This window comes from Equus przewalskii, chromosome 1 (assembly GCF_037783145.1).
Source record: "Equus przewalskii isolate Varuska chromosome 1, EquPr2, whole genome shotgun sequence".
Lineage (NCBI taxonomy): Eukaryota > Metazoa > Chordata > Mammalia > Perissodactyla > Equidae > Equus > Equus przewalskii.
The window spans coordinates 131,985,049-132,003,223 of NC_091831.1; the positions used below are offsets into that span (position 1 = coordinate 131,985,049).

General features: G+C 40.6%; 1 long non-coding RNA gene across 9 annotated transcripts in view; it reads right to left on the reverse strand.

Annotated features, from left to right (window-relative positions):
• Window positions 1-558: 558 nt before the first annotated feature.
• The window catches only part of LOC103546757 (uncharacterized), a 28,407-nt gene continuing 10,790 nt past the window's right edge, over window positions 559-18,175 (reverse strand). For 2 of the 9 annotated variants that reach the window (XR_543753.2, XR_011541021.1), the window contains one exon: window positions 1,016-1,986. This is a non-coding gene — a long non-coding RNA (uncharacterized lncRNA). Of the gene's footprint in view, window positions 1,987-7,163; window positions 7,420-17,052; window positions 17,164-18,175 lie in introns of those variants that run through there. The other 7 variants (XR_011541003.1, XR_011541020.1, XR_011541010.1 and 4 more) reach the window with 6 other exon arrangements.

Genomic DNA, 18,175 nt, shown 5'->3' on the forward strand with positions numbered 1-18,175 from the left:
ACATAAGGCTGTTATGTCTCCTTAGGCTTTTTAAATCTAGAACTAAATTATACACGAAAAAGCAAAAACAGAGAATTATGGAACAAGCACTAGGTTAGTGCTAATAGATGAAGTTTTAGCCCTGGCTCTGCCACTGACCAGCTGCCTGACATTGGGCACAGCACCCACCTCTCTGAGCCTGTTTGATCTCCTCTATAGAATTCAGTCACTTACTATTCATTCTTTCATTCAACACATACGTATTGAGTGCTCAGTATAGCCTGGTTCTTGCACTGAGCACTGTTCTAGAAAGAAAGTGAGCTTCCTGAAATTGAGAGAATCCCATAATTCTAATTCTTGTAGATTATCTATGCTAGGATCCATCTCTTTGTTTCCTCTTCATTTTCATGGCACTGATTTACGGAGGATAAAAGACCAGTTGTCCTGTAGAATGTATCACAATTCTCGAGTAATTTGATTTTTTCTCCTTTTGTGATGTCATTTATCTTGTTTTTCTACCTCCTATATTTCCTGTAACTTGGAAGTAGTATCTAAAGACTTGACTAGATTTGGGTGAAATATTTTTGAAGAGAATATTTTATAGGTCATGTTGGGTACTTTATATTGCATCTTGTCAAGAGATATACAATGTCTGGCTGTCCTATTTTTGTAGTGCTAGGACTGATCTTGGGTCTATGTCACATAACCTGATGCCCCACGTTTTCCTCTTGTGACTACTGAGAAATCTGGTGTGGGAGAGCTAGTACTTTGACACCAGGTGAATGTAATTCCCTATCAACATTTCCCCTATTGTCCATAAATGATTCTTGCTTGAATCTACTATTTCTTTAGGGATTGCCAAGTGGTGATTTTCTAATTTTACCATTTCTTCTACATTTACTACTCAGTATTCATCCATAAAGAAGACCATACCTCACCAACTGGAGCTTAATGCCTAAAATAGAGTTATTTACCTATTTTCAGAATAAGGAGTTGGTGTAATGGCAGACTCCAATTATAACAAGTGAGAATCTACTTGCTTGTTTGCTTGCTTTCTCTTTTTGAGTATCATTGTGGACTCATGGATTTTTAGATATTCAATGAGCTTCAATCCTTTACAATCAGTTATTCATTTTGATGCTTAAGCTGTCCCAGCTTTGTGGGTGTCCCTTCAAGTTGGGTCAATATTTGAAGACAAAAAGTGCTGGAAAGACATCCTCAGAAGAAAAGCTACCTAAGAATTTGGCTGTGTCTGGTATTGGGCTAGATGTTGGGCACAAAGGGCCACATTCAGACTTGGGTTCTTCTATTGACACTTAAGACAGAAGTCTTGAAAGTCTTAGTGAATAATCAAGAGCAAACTGCGGAGTGAGCAGGTTTGCCTTTGAGTGTGTCCTCCTTCACCAGGCAAAGGGAGCAAATTGAGTCAGCCACGGCGCCCCGAGGATACAGTCAGGTAGCTGGTTCAGCAGATGGTAGCCAATGACTCAAATCTACAAATAGGTAAATCAGAACCGAGATGTGGGGTGGGTTTCAATTTTTCTGCGTGTGTTCTGTTTCAGCTGTTCTCCTAACTGCAGTTACAAAAACGAAATCAAAATGATTTCCGCATTGGAGGCATCAGAGTTGGGACGAGGTGGGCTGGAGGTGAAGGGGAATTGAGAAACACAGGTGTTGGGGAAAGAATGCTGTGTTCTTCCCTGAGTACTTATAAGCTGTGTGGCTGAGGCAAGGCAGCTGGCTCTCTTCTCTGGGCAGAGCACCAGTTCTCCATCCACAAAATGGGCCTGAGGCCTGCCTGACTGAGGCTGCGGCGATGGCCAATGGCCATATAGCAGATGTGGGAAGCGTTAGACTAATTGGAAGACTCATTATTGTTGGATAATTATCAGTAGGAGGATCCTGGCCAGTTGTCCTGTAGAATGTATCACAATTCTGAAACTGTCTGATGTTTTTCCCCTGTAGTATCATTTATCTTGTTCTTCTAGCCCTTGTATGTTCTGAAACCTGCAAGTAGGAGCAAAAGCTTGGGTAAATTCTGGTGAAGTGTTCTTTTTTGTTGTTTTTTTAAAGATTTTTTTATTTTTTCCTTTTTCTCCCCAAAGTCCCCCAGTACATAGTTGTATATTCTTCGTTGTGGATCCTTCTAGTTGTGGCGTGTGGGACGCTGCCTCAGCGTGGTCTGACGAGCAGTGCCATGTCCGCGCCCAGGATTCGAACCAACGAAACACTGGGCCGCCTGCAGTGGAGCGCGCGAACTTAACCACTCGGCCACGGGGCCAGCCCCTCTTTTTTTTAATTGAGGTTATGATAGTTTACAACACTGTGAAATTTCAGTTGTACATTATTATTTGTCGGTCATCTTACAGGTGCACTCCTTCACCCTTTGTACCCACCCCCATTCCCTTCTCCCTGGTAACCACTGATCTGTTCTCTTTGTCCTTGTGTTTGTTTATCTTCCACATATGAGCAGAATACTACAGAGTTTGTCTTTCTCTATCTGGCTTATTTTGTTAACCTAATACCCTCGAGATCCATCCACGTTGTTGTGAATGGGATGATCATTTATCATTTTTTATGGCTGAGTAGTATTCCATTGTATACATATACCATGTCTTCTTTATCCAGTCATCAGTCGATGGGCACTTAGATTGCTTCTATGTGTTGGCTATTGTGAATAATGCTGCAGTGAACATAGGGGTGCATGACTCTCTTTGAACTGCTGATTTCAAATTCTTTGGACAGATACCCAGTAGTGGGGTACCTGGGTCATATGGTATGTCTATTCTTAATTTTTTGAGAAATCTCCATACTGTTTTCCATAGTGACCGCACCAGTTTGCATTCCCACCAGCAGCGTATGAGGGTTCCTTTTTCTCCATAAGCTCTCCAATACTTGCTATTTTTTGTCTGGTTTATTATTGGTGAAGTGTTTTTGACAAGAATATTTTGAAGGCCTAATTACCTTTCAACTTAAAATAATAACAATAGGTACTATTTCTTCAGTGCTTAACTTATGTAACCCTTTCAACTACCTCTTTAATGTAGATGCTGTCGATATTCCCATTTTACAGATGAGAAAATTGAGGCACAGAAAAGTTAAGTAACTTGCCCAAGATTACACAACTAATAAATGAAAGAAAGAGAATTTGAACCTGAGTTTTCAGGCTCCAAAGTTGGAGCTCTTAACTGCTCTGCTGGGAGAGAATACTTTCTGGAGAAACCTGTAACAGATGTCTGCATCATTTGATTCCTATAGCACAGATTGGAATTTTTAATTTGGGCTTCTACAGAGAAGAAGAACATTGGAGTTGGTGCTTCAGCCAACAAGAGGACCAAAAGCAAATTGTTCCATCCAAGATGAGGCTGTCCATATCTTTTTTTCGCCCTACAGTCACCTTGTCGAGTGGGTACCTGGAAGGTCTTGACTATCTGCCTGGAAAAGCAAAGCTGATGCTTTCTGTCATTTGCTATAATTTGGAAGACCCAAATCCATACTTCAGACAGCTTAGTCTGCCCTCCACAGACAGGAGCATCTCATTTCGGGGCAGTATCGTCCAGTGGTTACACACACAGGCTCTCCACAGAAGGTTTGGGGTTGAATGGGGCTCTGCAGCTTTACTTGTATTTTACGTTAGAAGAACTTGTCTAGGGTAGTGTTAAGTGTGTGAACTTGAGAGCAAGGCTGCCTGCGTTTGCAAGCGACACAAACAAAGCTTGGTGCATGGTAATCACTCAATAAAGGGCTGCTATTGTTACTGGAATGAATGGCTTTCTTAGCTCAAAAGTAGGTTATGAAGAGAATCTTTGGGCTCCTCTCTAGAGATTAAGACCAAGACACACTAGGCCAGAGATTCTCAACGAAGGTTCTAATACCACCTGCTGGGTGCAGCCTAGTTCAGGCGGGATGCAGAGTATTCAGAACAAGGATGAGGAGCTCCCCTCCCTCAGCCCTGCACACGTGTCACACCTGTGTCCTGGGACAAGCTGGTGGTAATCCCCACTCCCCCTGCCAAACAGCGAGTGTCTTTGAAGCACAACTTCCTGTGGATCCTGCCTGCTGTGCCGCTCAGTGTCTTGAAAAGAGCTTTTAGTCCCACTGACCCAGCTTGAATCTCAGTCTCCCCACAGAGTCACTGTGTGACTTTGGGCAACTTATCCAGCTTTTCTGAGCCGCTTCTCCCCATCTGTAAAAGAGAGACAATACCTATCTCATGGGTCATTGTGAGCACCAAGAACTAATAATACATAAAACACAAGAGCTTGGACCTCCAGAGGGTCCCTCCTCGACTATAACCACCTGCCAAGACTGCTGAGAGCATCTGGGAGACACCCAGGAACAAACAAGTCATCTTGAGTGCTATTTTTAGCAGGCAGAGTTGAGATCTTAAAATAGTGAATTTTTTTAACTTACTTTTTTCAGTCTGCTAAGCATTTCCCCCACCAGACACCCTAAACAGAAATGAGATAGTGTGAGAATCGCTAATTTCGGAACCGGAAGATTCCAATAAAGGCACAGTTGATTCTAAAAGAGTAATTTGTTTATCCTTTTAATCTTAAAACATGTAAGGTTGGATTTTTTTTTAAATGCTCAATCTAGAGTAGTCAAATTCCTAAAGACAAAGTAGAAAGGCAGTTGTCAGGAGCTAGGGGTAGAGGAGAAAGGAGAGTTCTTTTTTAACGGGAACGGAGTTTCAGTTTAGCAAGATGAGGAGAGTCTGTGCATGGAAGCTGGTGATGGTTGCACAACAATGTGAATGGACTTAATGCCACCGAACTGGACATTTAAAAATCGTGAAAATGGTAAATTTTATGTTGTGTATTTTGCCACAGTTAAAAAAAAATGTCAAAACATGAGTGGACATAATCTTAGTTCACTAAGCCTCTGAGTCCTGACAAGGCGGCTAGATGGAGGCACATCTGGCTCCGTGTTCTAGATTCTAAAAGCGCCAGTCACAGCCGCTTTTCAGAAGCAGCTTTCCTGTGTGTGGTCCTGGGGCGCCGGCTGCGGCCGGTCTCGGGGCATTCCAGGGATCTGGACACTTTTGTTTCATTTCTAAACCTGAGTCCCGCTGAAAGGAAGAAACCTATTTGTTGAGGACTGTGCTAAAATCAGGTTGGGGAGAATTTTCAGGGAAATAGCTCCATAAATTGTGCGTAGATGCAAAACTAACAGGCACATGAAAGATTTGTATTTTGAAAACAAAACCCCAGTGGGATTCTCTCAGCAGAAAATGAAAAGGTCTTCTTAACATTCAGTTGAACTATTAGAGCCATTTTTGCTGTTGCAAGCACTAATGCAGGTACGGACACTGCCGCGGCCCCAGATTGCAGCGCCGCAAATTAGCAAGGTTTTAACTTGGCTGCAAATATCAAGCTGGCTGCTTGTCATTATGCAAAAAGGGATGGGGGTGGGAGGGGGACCAGCACCTAGCGGCAAAGCACATTATAATTGTTTAAGCAGGCCCCACAAGTCATGCATTTCAATTATTTGTTCAAAGCAGCCTGCAATTAGGAGTTGCAAACAAGGCTTTTGAATGCAAAGTCAGACAATTAAAATGTTTCATGAGTGCATTAGAGAAAGAAGTTCTGAATTAGCACTTTGAATACACAAGACCTCTTTTTCTAATCTCTAGTCTCTTTCACCCTTTGAAGAAAAAAAAAAAAGAGAGAGTGAAAGGGGAAAGAGATGTTTTGGGTTGTGGTGGAGGTGATTTTGGTGTTTACTTATTTATATCAAATGCCTGACTAATCCAGGGAAGATCGAACCATCCTAATCGGCCCCTCCTACATTTCAACGTCTCTTGTTACTTGCCAGATCCCGGTCCCGAGCATAATGGCCCAGGTGCCAAAACCCCTCTCCCAGGGGGGTTGTAAATCACTTTAAGCATCTCTCCTCCCTCTTCCCTCACCACTCCCTACTCTGTTCTTTGAAGAAGCGGGTCTATTTGAAGCAGTGATTTGTGACTTTCCCATATTAAGGGCACAACCCTGGGCTGGTTGCACTGACACACAGGATGGGAGGAATGAGCGCCCCGGACAGTGTTGGGATCAGGGAGGAGAGAGGCCGTGTATCCTGGGGTTGCTGGTGAGCAGAAGCTGGTGGCTCTGGGGAAGCATGAAAAATACACTAACCTGCCTTCCTTCTTTGAAGGAAGACCAGCTGCTAAATTCCTTCCCCTCCCCCACACGCATCTCCACCCACACATCCCCTTCCCCACACCACAAATACCCTACTGATATTTAAATTTTATTTTATGACTTATTGCACTGTAGGGCATCTTTAAATTTTTTTAACCAGAGAGCACACTTTTAGGAGAGGGAGGGTATATCTGACATAGGGAAAAAACGTGAACATTCTTCTTTCAACCCGTTTTCCCATGAAATAGTAAGACTTCCTTGAAAGCAAGCAAGTTATTTGTGCAAGGAATCAACTGCGAGTACAAAGCAAGTGCTTGCAACCCAAAGCACTTTATGCTATTGTTCAACGTGTGAGATTAACCAGGAAAATCCAGACAATTTATGGTGAAAATGGCCAGCATATCAGTAAAATGTGTGTATGTGTCTGTGCATCCAGTTTAAGTCTGGTGAGTGGGAGCCTTAATTTATCATTTCCTCACTGTAGCTGATTTATGAAAACATCCCTTAAATAATCCTACTTATCTTCTTTTATAAAGAAAACTTTTTTTAAAAAAGTTATGTAGTTTGGGTTGGGGACAGTTCTTGAAAAAAGAAAAAGAAAGCGCACTCCCTATATGGATATTTTGAATATTACTTATGTAATTCTTTTTTAATTACTTTGCCTCCAAGCTATGACTGAGGATTCAGAGCACTGTTACAATGGCAGGTTTCTGATAGGCTTGATGAGTCCTTGTATGATCAATACATTCTGTTAGTTGGAAAATTATGTTTTTCCACGGGAAGTATTTCTATTTATGTAGGTCTATGTAAAAATAAGTTGTTTTTTCAATTAGGGCATGCATAACTAAGGATGCTGACATGATAAGTATTAAAATCATGTCATTTTAATATTTGAGATCTTTAGGTACAACAAAATAATTGCTTTGTTTTTTTAGTTGGCACGCTTTCAAATCTCTGGCTGGCTTGCTTTCTTTTTTTTACAGCTCTGACATTTTAAATTATCTTTGAAAACGCTCGGTGATAGATGGAATCATTTCAGATTGATTGGATTTTTGCCAATCTGTTTTTGAAGGAAGTGCCTTAAAAAAAAAAAGTCTTTTATTTTAAAATCAAAATAGCTACAGATCCTTTATCATAAGCTTGTCTCAGGTACTTTACAATAGAAAGGGCAGCGCGGGGCGGGCAGCAGCTGTGGGGAAGCCCTGCATAAAATCATTCTTAGGAGCAAAATGATTCTTCTCCCAAAATGCTCTGAACAACATCTGCCCAGTGGGAATCTTGAATCTGAAGGTGAAATCCGCTGAAATAAATGATAGATGATATGTTAAACTATTGGAAAATAAATTATATCAGATTTGATGATTTCTGTATTATTTCACAACTTTTGGACCTGCTCCTTTGTTTACTCATCAGATTTATGAGTACTACTTCTAGAGCTGGTTCTTCTTCTCTAAAGAGGTAATTCAATCAGATGGGGTCCCTACAAGGTGTACCAAGACAGCTGGAGTTAAACTCTAAGCCTGAAAACCAGCTTTCAGGCGTCCTTGATTTGACTGGAGGTGGGGGGGCGGGGGGGGCAGGGAAGAAAAGAAATGTCCGCCAAAATATTTCCCTCTCAGGCTACTGTCACAAGTAGATAGTCCTCCTGAGGGTGAGCAAAAAATAAAAAGCAGTTGCTACTATGAATAAGGAAGAGAGAGAGAAAAGACTTTCTAGTTTCTGCTTTTCTAGAATTTGTTTGAACTTTGAGCCTGGCAGGTAAGCTGGAGATGCAGCCAAGCCTTTTTCAGGAGGAAGCTAAGGGGAAGCCACCCCCCTGTCCCCGTATTACCGCCATTTACATCGAACGTTTCACTCCAATCCATTTCACCATCAAGAGGTAGTGGGAATCTTGCCACTAAAATGCCACCATCTCTGGAACTCAGGGCTGGAAGCCAACCAGCCCTTTGGATATCTCAGTAGGAGGCAGAGAGAAGTTTCTGTTGAAGGACACCAGTACAAACGCCTTTTATGCAAGGGGACATGGGAATACTTCAAATTATCTACCTTCAAAAGCCGAGTGTTTGAGTCGCTACCCGAGAACGGATTCCTGAGTCTGTGAAATGGAAAAACAAAGGTGTTCAGGGCTGGGTAAAGGGACGAAGGCTTTTCCCAGCTGTAGAATTCAAGGATGATGAAAGAGAGATGCAACAGAATATAAAACAAATTGTGCACTGGAGGGTGGAAAATACAGATTTGAAAGTTAAGTGTCTGGAACAAGAGAGAGATGAGTCACTGGAATTTACAAGTTACTATAGGAAACAAAGATAAAGAGATCATGAGAGGAGTAGTAACGCTGGTAGCAAAATGGCTTTTTGTTAACTGCAAAACTAGATGATGGCAGAACCTGTTCATCAACCAGGAGAGGGGTGGTAATTATGGAAGACAACAGCAGATAATAACATTTACGGAGTGACCTACAGGGACAAAATTGGGTGTTTGGCAATTATGTCAAATGGTAGCACAGATTTTTCTTCCCTTTCAAAATGGTAAATCAGAGAAAATTAGGTCTGGAGGGTGTTGTGTGTCTCGCAGGGGAGACAGCAAAGCTTGGTTTGCTCCAAGGCAATGGTGTTGCAGCCACAGGGAAACTGTTTTTCTCTGTCCCAGATAACATGTTTCTCTTATGTGAAGGTAGAAAACACATCTGGCTTTTTGAACTTGTGTTTGTGGATGTAAAATGTAATACACGGGAGGAAAAGTGCATAAACACCTGTATAAACCACTACTCCGGTTAAGTAACAGAACATTGCCAGTGCCTCAGTGTATCCTTCTCAACCCCAAATGCCTCCTTTCCCCAGAGGTACTATCCCCACTTTTATTCTAAGAATTCTTTTGCTTTTCTTTATATTTTTATTACCTATGTATCCTCCTTAAACAATATATTTTAGGTTTGTCTATTTTTGAACTGCATACATCTATATAGATAGAGATAGAAATGAATCAGGTCTGCGTTCTTTTGTTCACCATTATTTTTGTTAGATTCATTGACATTGTCGTGTGTGGGTGTGCTTTGTTCACTTCTATTGCCAGATCACATCCCGTTGTATGAATGTATCACAATTTATCCATTCTGTTGTTGGTGGACATTTTGGTTTGTAGCAGAGATTAATAGCTAATCAGCACCCCCGTTTTCTCCTGGGGACCTCTTCTTCCTGGGAACATCTGGACTACATTTCCCAGCCTACATTCCAGAAAGGTATGGATGTGGGTTCTGGCCTGGCCAGTAAGAACCTGCCATGTATGATTCTCCATGGTCTTTCCTCACCATCTAGGCTGGAGATGACCTCTGGTTGACCTTGGAAGTGATGTGTGGAAGCCACAAGGTAGAGAAACCCTGGGTTCCTGAATCACCATTAGGATGAGAGCTGCCCAGGAGAGCTCCCTGAATGGGAGCATCCACATTGGGCTATTATGGGAGTAAGAAATAAACTTTTATTGTGTCAAGGCCCTGAGATTTCATGGGTTTATTGTCACAGCAGCCAGCCTCACCTTGCTTCCAGTTTTGGCCATTATAAACAACGCTGCTATGAAGAGTCTTGAACACATATTTTACTGTGCATAGTCTGCATTTCTGCAGTGTATATACTTGGAAGTGGAGCTGCTGGGTCAAAGACTATGCGTATCTCCAACTTTATGAGATAATGCCAAACTCATTCCAAAATCGCTGACCAGTTTACACTCTCATGAGCGGTGTATGAGAGTTCCTGTGCTCTACAACCTTGCCAATGCTTTGTATGGTCAGAATTTTTACCTCCTGCCAAACTAAAAGGAATATAGTAGTATCTCACTGTGGTATAAAATCTGCATTTCCCTAATTACTGAGATTGTCCACATTTTCATGTGTTTATTGGCCATTTGAATTTCCTTTTTCTGTAGTCCCTGTCCAAGTCCCCCCCCCCCCCCCGGCTTTTTCTCCCCCAATCCTCCCAGCACATAGTTGTATATATATATTTTTTAGTTGTGGGTCCTTCTAGTTGTGGCATGTGGGACGCCGCCTCAACGTGGCCTGATGAGCGGTGCCGTGTCTGCGCCCAGGATCCAAACCAGCAAAACCCTGGGCCACCGAAGGCAGAGCGCGCCAACTTAACCACTCAGCCACAGGACCTGCCCCCCATGCAAGTTTTTGCCAAATTTTCTCTTGGGGTGTCTTTTTCCTGTGGTGTGTAGGATTTCTTTATATAGTCTGGATACTAAGTCTTCATTAATTTTACATATTGGTGATTATTGTCACCCATTCTGTGGCAAAAACTGTCTTTTCAGTTTTTTTATGCTGTCTTTGCTAAATATAGTTTCAATGTAGTGGAATTTATGATCTTTTCCTTTATGGTTAGTATTTTTTAAGTATCTTGATTAAGCAATCCTCCTCTATCCTGAGGTCGTAAATATGTTCTCCTATATTATCTTATAAAATCTTTATAGCTTTGTCTTTTACGTTTAGTTTTTTAATCCATCCATAATTATTATTTGCATGTTGTATGAGATAGGGATCCAGTTTCACTTTTTCCCAAATGAATACACAGTTGTTCTAGGATCATTAGTTGAAAAATTCACCCTTTTCCCACTGCTCTGCTTTGCTACCTCTGCCATATTTCGTGTCCATGTATGTAAGGGTCTGTTTTGGAGCTTTCTAATTTGTTACAGTGGTCTCTTTAGCTCTATACCAATTCCACTATATCTCAATTGACATAGCTTTATAATGCCTTAGTGTCTGGTATAGCAAGACGTCCCAAGAATTCTTTTTTTTTTTAATTTTAACTTTCTTTCCTTCTTTTTCTTTTTTTTTTTTTCAGGAAGATTAGCCCTGAGCTAACTACTGCCAGTCCTCCTCTATTTTCGCAGAGGAAGACTGGCCCTGAGCTAACATCCATGCCCATCATCCTCTACTTTATATGTGGGATGTCTACCACAGCATGGCGTGCCAAGCGGTGCCATGTCCGCACCCAGGATCCGAACCAGCGAACACTGGGCCGCCGAGAAGCGGGAAGTGCAAACTTAACCGCTGCACCACTGGGCTGTTCCCCCCAAGAATTCTTTTTTCAAAGGTATCTTGGATTTTTGAAGCCCTTTGTATTTCTATTTGAATTTTATGATCATCTTGAATTATTCAAAAATAACCTGTTGATATGTGAACTGGGATATCATTAAATCTGTAAATAAATTTAGGGAGAATTGACAACATTATGGAGTCCTCCAACTCATGAATATGGCATATTCCTCCCAATTTAGATCATCATTAATGTCTCTCACTTGATTTTTGTGGATTGATTTGTATCTAGAAACTTCCCAAAGTCATGTTAATTCTAATAATTTATCTGTAGCTTAAAAAAAATTTCTACTTAATCATATTATCCACAAATAATGAGCTTTATTTCTTCCTTTCCAATCCTGATAACTTTTTCCTTCTTTTTCCTTCTGTATTGTCTAGGATCTCCAGTACAAGGTTTAATGGAAGTGGTCATAGCAAGCATCCTCATGTGATTTTCAATCTCAAATGGAAAGTATTTAATATTATACCGTTAGATGTGATGTTTGCTCTAGGATTTTTATAGATAGCCCTTATCAGACTAAGGAGTTTCCCCCCTAATTCTGGCTGGCTGAGAATTACTTTATCAAATGTTAAACTGGCATGCTGGTATAAATCCCATTTGCTCATAATGCATTATTAGCCTCCTCAAATATTGTTGGATTTTGCTTACAAATAATTTTACAGGAAATTTTGCCTCCATGTTTATGAGTGAGATTGGCCTATGATTTACCTTTCTCGTCTATGATTCTTGTGAACTTTTGGAATCAAAGTTAGACTAGTTTCATATGAGCTGGGGATGTGCCCTCTTTCTCTATTCTCTGGAGGCTTGTGTCAAAGTGTAATTATATCTTAATTTTGTGTTTGGTAGAACTTGCTGCAGAAGCCAGCAGGGCCTAGCATTTTCTTTATTAGAAGATATTTTGTTTTGCTTTCCTCCCCAAATCCCCCCAGTACATAGCTGTATTTTTTTTTTAGTTGTGGGTCCTTCTAGTTGTAGCATGTGGGATGCTGCCTCAACATGGCCTGATGAGCAGTGCCATGTCCGCACCTGGGATCCGAACTGAGGAAACCCTGGGCCGCCCAAGTGGAGCGCACAAACTTAACCATTCAGCCACAGGGCCAGCCCCTAGAAGATTTTTTAAACTATTAATTCAATTTATGATTTTGCAGCTATTCGGGTTTTCTATTTCTTCTTGAGTCAGTCAAACTTTTCCAAGACTGTATCCATTTAATATAAAACAGCAAAAATATAGGCAGAAAGTAGTTCATATCATCATTCTCTGTTAATTGTCTGAAGAATACAATTTCATCCCTCATGTTGCTTATTTGTGCCTTTTCTTTTTCTTGATTAATCTCAGCTGTGACTTGTCAATTTTATTAACCTTTTCAAACAACCCACTCTTATTTATCATTACTAGTGTATATTTCTTTTCTATTTCATAAATTGTCCCTTATCTTTATTAATTCCTTCCTGTTGCTTTCTTTGAATTTATTTTGCGATTCCTTTACATTTGTTTTTATGGCCATTATTTATCTAATTTAATACTCACTTGGTCAAAGGAAATAATAGTGACATCATCAGCTATCTCATGGGGTTGAGGAGAGATGAAATCTTGCTTAGCGTAAACTCTCGTTAGAAGTTGTACAAATGAAGAATCATGAGCTCCAACATTGAAGATGCTCATTCAGATATCATTTATTTTAAGAATAGATGAGAATAAATTCAGATGTCATTTGTTTTAAGACTTAGAAAGGAATACAGAAGTCCCTCTGCAGCTTAGGGGTTCGGTTTCTGATCATTGCTATTGTAAAAAAATTAAAATTAAGAAACTTGGGACTCAAGGTGAAAAATATGATGGGGAGGCAAAAGAGGAAGCAAATCTATAAAAGCCCACTAAATAGTAATATATTCACTAAGCTCAAATGACAGAGACAACACCTTCAATAAAGACCATCTCAATGACCTTTTACATACTTCAACTAGTAATAGTGAAATTGTATCATTGGTTTCCAGTGACTATCTCTTGTTCTGTAGAAACTTTTTTTTTTGCAGTTTCAGTAGAATACTTGTAAATTCATTATGTGTCTGTGACCATGTCTCTGTGTGTGTGTTTATAGATATGCATACTAAGCAGTCTTTTTTCCTGGGTGTTGTACTTCTCTTAACGTCTGATGCTTTTCTGAATTCATTGTTTGGGAATTATTGAGTTCACCTCCAACAAGTGCTCTTACATTTGTGACTCCACAGACACTATTGGAATGTATATATAAGCCCTTGGTTGATTGGCTGCTTCCTTCCTTCTTTCATTCCTTCCTTCCTTCCTCCCACAAACACCAACTGAGTGCCTACTATTTACTGTCCAGGCATAGTTCAAAGGACTGAGGATATAGCAATGAACAAATCAGAAGAAACCCAGCTCTTATGTAGCTTACAAATCTAGTGGGAGTAGGCAGACAACACCAAGATAAATAAATAAGATATAAATGTCAGAGGGTGATGAGTGCTATGGAGAAACATCAATCTGGTAAAGAGGACAGAGGGTGCCAGGGAGTGGAAAGTGGGGATGAGGTAAGTTTGCAATTTAGATAGTGTAATTGGGGAAGACCTCACTGGGAAGGTGACATTCAAGTAAAGGCTTAAGGAAAATGGAAGAGGAGCATATGGGGAGTCTGGTGCAGGGAACATTCCAGGTGGAGATGACAAATACAAATGGCAGGTCATGTGTCCTTGTGGACTATTATAAGGCTTTTAGTCTGAGGAAGATGGGGGGTCATGGGAAAGTTATAAGCAGACAAGTCACATGATATGACTTATGCTCTAAAAGTATTGCTCTAGCTATTATGTTGAGAGTAGGCCAAAGGAGGGCAAGGATGGAGGCAGGGAGACCAGTGAGGAGGCTGTCAGGATAGAGTCAGATTCTAAATATATGGTTTGAAGAAAGAGAGGACAGGATTTATTGATGGATCAGATGAGGAATGTGAGACAAAGTGTGAGGTCAAGGATTGCTCCATAATTTTTTGGCTGGAACGATTAGAAAGATAAAGTTGATATTAACAGGAATGGGGGCAGCTGCGGAAGGAGCAGGTTTGGAAGAGTAGATCCGGAGCTGGGTCTGAGATAGGCTAATTAAGGATGTAAAGCAACGAAGTGAGACAACTGGATATTTCAGTCCAAATCGAAGTACAATGTAGGTGGTCACTATAAATTTGGGAATTATAAGCATATAGATATTTTGTCCAGGTTTATTATAAAAACGTGTTTTCCTTCTCCATCAATGACTTTATCTCACAATGTTTTCCTCCACGTTTCCACCTTCCCGTTTTTTCTAACTATCTCGAAGAAGAATGACTTTACTCTCCTGGAAACAAAAATCTGAATGTGGCTATTAGATAAGAAACAGTTCAAATGTTCACCCTACAATATCAATTTCCTAGAAAACATATGAATTTCCCATCATAGAAATATAGATTTAAAAAGTAAACCATAGCAAAACAAATATGTAATTATCAATTATCTACAAATCCATTATAAACTTAACTTTAGTCAGTAACATAAGGAGCAAGAATTTAGAAACTCTAAACTCTTAGGCTCATTTGGTGCCATCTCTCTAATTTCAACTTAATATCAGTCCCTGCTAACCTCAAAGTTGCTTCAAGAAGAACCTTTACATTCCTTCATCTGTCTTGCTCATGGTTTTTGCATTAGTTTTTCTTTTCTCGGCCTCCGGAGGACAAGGCTACCTGATTCAACTGTGGAGCCAAAAAAGTCTTTGGTTCTTCTCCCCCCACTGCTCACACTGTATAAAATGTTAATCACACGTGACTCACTCTTAGCTCTCACTCAATCAACACTCCAGATAAAACTCCGCCTTGCCATTCTCTAAGTCTCTTTCCTGATGTTGACCAAATCAGAAAAGTCAGAGGAAAGATCCAAATATTCTCCTGTCTCCTCATCTGCCTAATGGTGCAGCGGTGATAGCCTTCTAATCACGAGATATACTGGAAATATTTCAATATAACATCTTTCTATACTTTCTTCTCTATCTAGGTAGTCTACTTGCCTCTCCATCCATCGCTCTATGCTTCCATTTATCTGTCCACCTACCCACCCATCTATTGAACAACAATCCAAGGTTCTTTATAATTTCCAAACTGCTTTTACTGTGGTCTTCTCACAGCAATGTACGAGATAAAGGAAGAAAAATCTGTGTATTTGTGTGGCCTAGGCCCGATGAATATACGAACAAAACTGATTATGTATTTCTACTCATCCTCCCTCTAGTTTACTCCTTCTCTCTCCTTTCAGATGACCCAACCCCTAGCATATCTAATCCTGTTCTTTTTTCCAGGTTACATGGTATGTTCTAGCCATCGCCACAGACACCTTTTTAGAATTTACTACTTTATCTCCATGTCCAAAGTTATACCCAAACTCCCCCAAAAAAGATCTCTAGGGGCCTGAAATCTTGCAGGTACTAAGTCTGTCATGTAATCTTCAGTAAAAAAAAATTAAGGAAAACTGGAATCTTACTTTAATACTGAGATCCCAGTTCCCTCTGATCTCAAAGCCTTTCCATGGTAATTCTCACCTTCCTCCTTTTGTCTCGTTTTCATGATAGGTGTCACTCACCATGCCAAAGCTAATCCCTCCCCATGGTTTTGAGCCCACACCCACCTCTTCTGAGAGTTTCTCTTACCTCTTCTGAGATTCTCTCTTACCTTCCTTGCATCTTGAATCTCTCCTCTGCTGGCTCCTTTTCTCTGGTCTACAACATGTTTAGGTGTCTCCAACTCTAATACATACCTTCTGTGTTAGTTCCTGCTAGTGTCGCCATTCTTGCCACACACATTACCTGCTACTGCAACTTGCCCACCGTCTTGTCACTCCTTACCCCCTGCAGTTGGGCTCACACCTCACCACTCTCCTGACTGCTCCTTTCCAAATTATCAGAGACCCAATGCAAAGGCCTTTTCTTGTGACTCACTATCCTCAACTCTGTAGCATTTAATACCAGTTAGTTTGACAGAAAGAGCTGTTGACAGTTAAAGCAGAGTTTTGGTGGGGCAAGACTGCCAGTTTGGCAAAAACTTGGTTTACTTATGATGATCTGGTCCTTGGTATTATACGAGAAACTAGACTTGTTCTATGCACCCAGAGATGAGAATAGCCTTGAAAAGAGGTTGACACTCACTAAACTCCCAAGTGGTATGGAAGGCCAAGTTATTAACACAGCAATTTGGTAGGGGGAGCTTCTTTCTCTCATGGAATTTAGCATTCAACAAATATAGTCACAATGTGCCTTGTAAACATTAGCTGCAAGGTGCTGTAGTGGAATGGAAAGGCTGTAAAATTAACTAGACCTGGGCTTGAATCTGATTCCATTTCATTGGCTAGTTATTTAATTTTGGAGATTTGTTTAGCCTCTCTGGCTCTCAGTTTCTGTATCTGTAAAAATAAGTGTATTATCGATTTTGGAGGATACTTGTAGAATTTATCAATAATTTATCAACATATCACTGTAATATCACATAAAAGGTGCCTAATATCATCACCATTATCACCAACAAATATTTGAACACTCAGGTGTGCCAGTAGCTGACTAGGGTACAAACTGCGATTAGTGCATTCAGCCTGTGTTCAAGAAGTCTTCTGTATAGTGGGGATGGCAGAGTCAACCAGTCCAGCACCATGTAGGAACTTGCGTGGAATACGTCAGTGGCCTTATGCATGCACAGAAGAAGTACTGCTTATCTGCTTGGGGTTTCCTCTCATCTTTGCTGGACTAACTCATGCCATCCTCCACATCTCAGGTTAAACAGCCACTTTGCCTGACGCGATTTGCTGCCACGTGCTCCTGTACTTACTGTTTCGTAGTATTCAGCATGCAGGTAATTATTTGTTGAATGTCTCTTTCAGACTCTTAGCTCCATGAGGTCAAGGACTCCTCTCTCTTGTTTATTGTTGTATCCCAATGGCTTAATGAAGTGCCCAGCACATAGTAAGAGCACAAGAAACATTGCATTTTAGTTGAATTGAGAAACTAAGGGGTTTGGTGGTGCTGTATGAGGGAGTGATTGGAGATAAGTGAAAAGATTTAGGGACAAGATAATGAAGAGCCTTTTTTGCTATAAAGAGTTTGGACCTTATGTAGCAGAGAATGGTGAACCATTGAAAGGTTTTAAGGAGACATGGATCAGACTGGAGTTAACAAAAGTTCAGTTAGGTACTAATGTGATGTGTTATGGGGCGTATGTGTACATGGGTGAGGGGAAGACAGGAGTCCAAGAGTTCAGTTAGGAAGAGCTTGCTGAAGACCAGATCCTGGAGACCTAAACCAAGGCAAAGGCAGCGGGGATGGAGCAAGATGTTTGAAGGTCAGAATTAATAGGATTAGTGAACAAGTAGATGTGAGAGGGAAGGAAGAAGAAAAAGTCTAGGTTGACTTCAGGTTTCTAGCTTGTTTGGTGGATGGTGGGGGAAGAGGGATTCATCGTAATCAAAAGGTGATTACAAAAAGACGTGACATTAGCCTTAGTTTTCCCATCTGTAAAATGAAAATTTTAATATCTCCCTTTGGGGGTTGGGGTAGTATAAAGTACATGACACTGAGCAGAGACAACACTTAAGTTGGTCTCTCTGTTCCAAGCCCCCTATAACCAGGCTCTGGCAAAAAGAAGAAAAGTAGACTCAGTGGGGAAGACGGAGGTTTTGGTTTTGCAAACTTTGAGTTTTAGACCTCTTTGTGGTAGTTACATTTAGAATACACAATAGCAGTTCTTTAAACCAAAACTAGGTCTTACGATGTTGTAGGTCTCTATAGCTCTTTGTTTAAGAGATTTTTCTTAGAGAAGTCATGCATTTTTTTCCCCTTCATAGACGTTGAAACAGAGTTGCCCTGTGGAATACTAGAAAGAGCATAGACTTTGAGATCAGACCTGATAGAGAAGGAATGTCTAATTCTGACTTAGATTCATCACTCAAGAATGG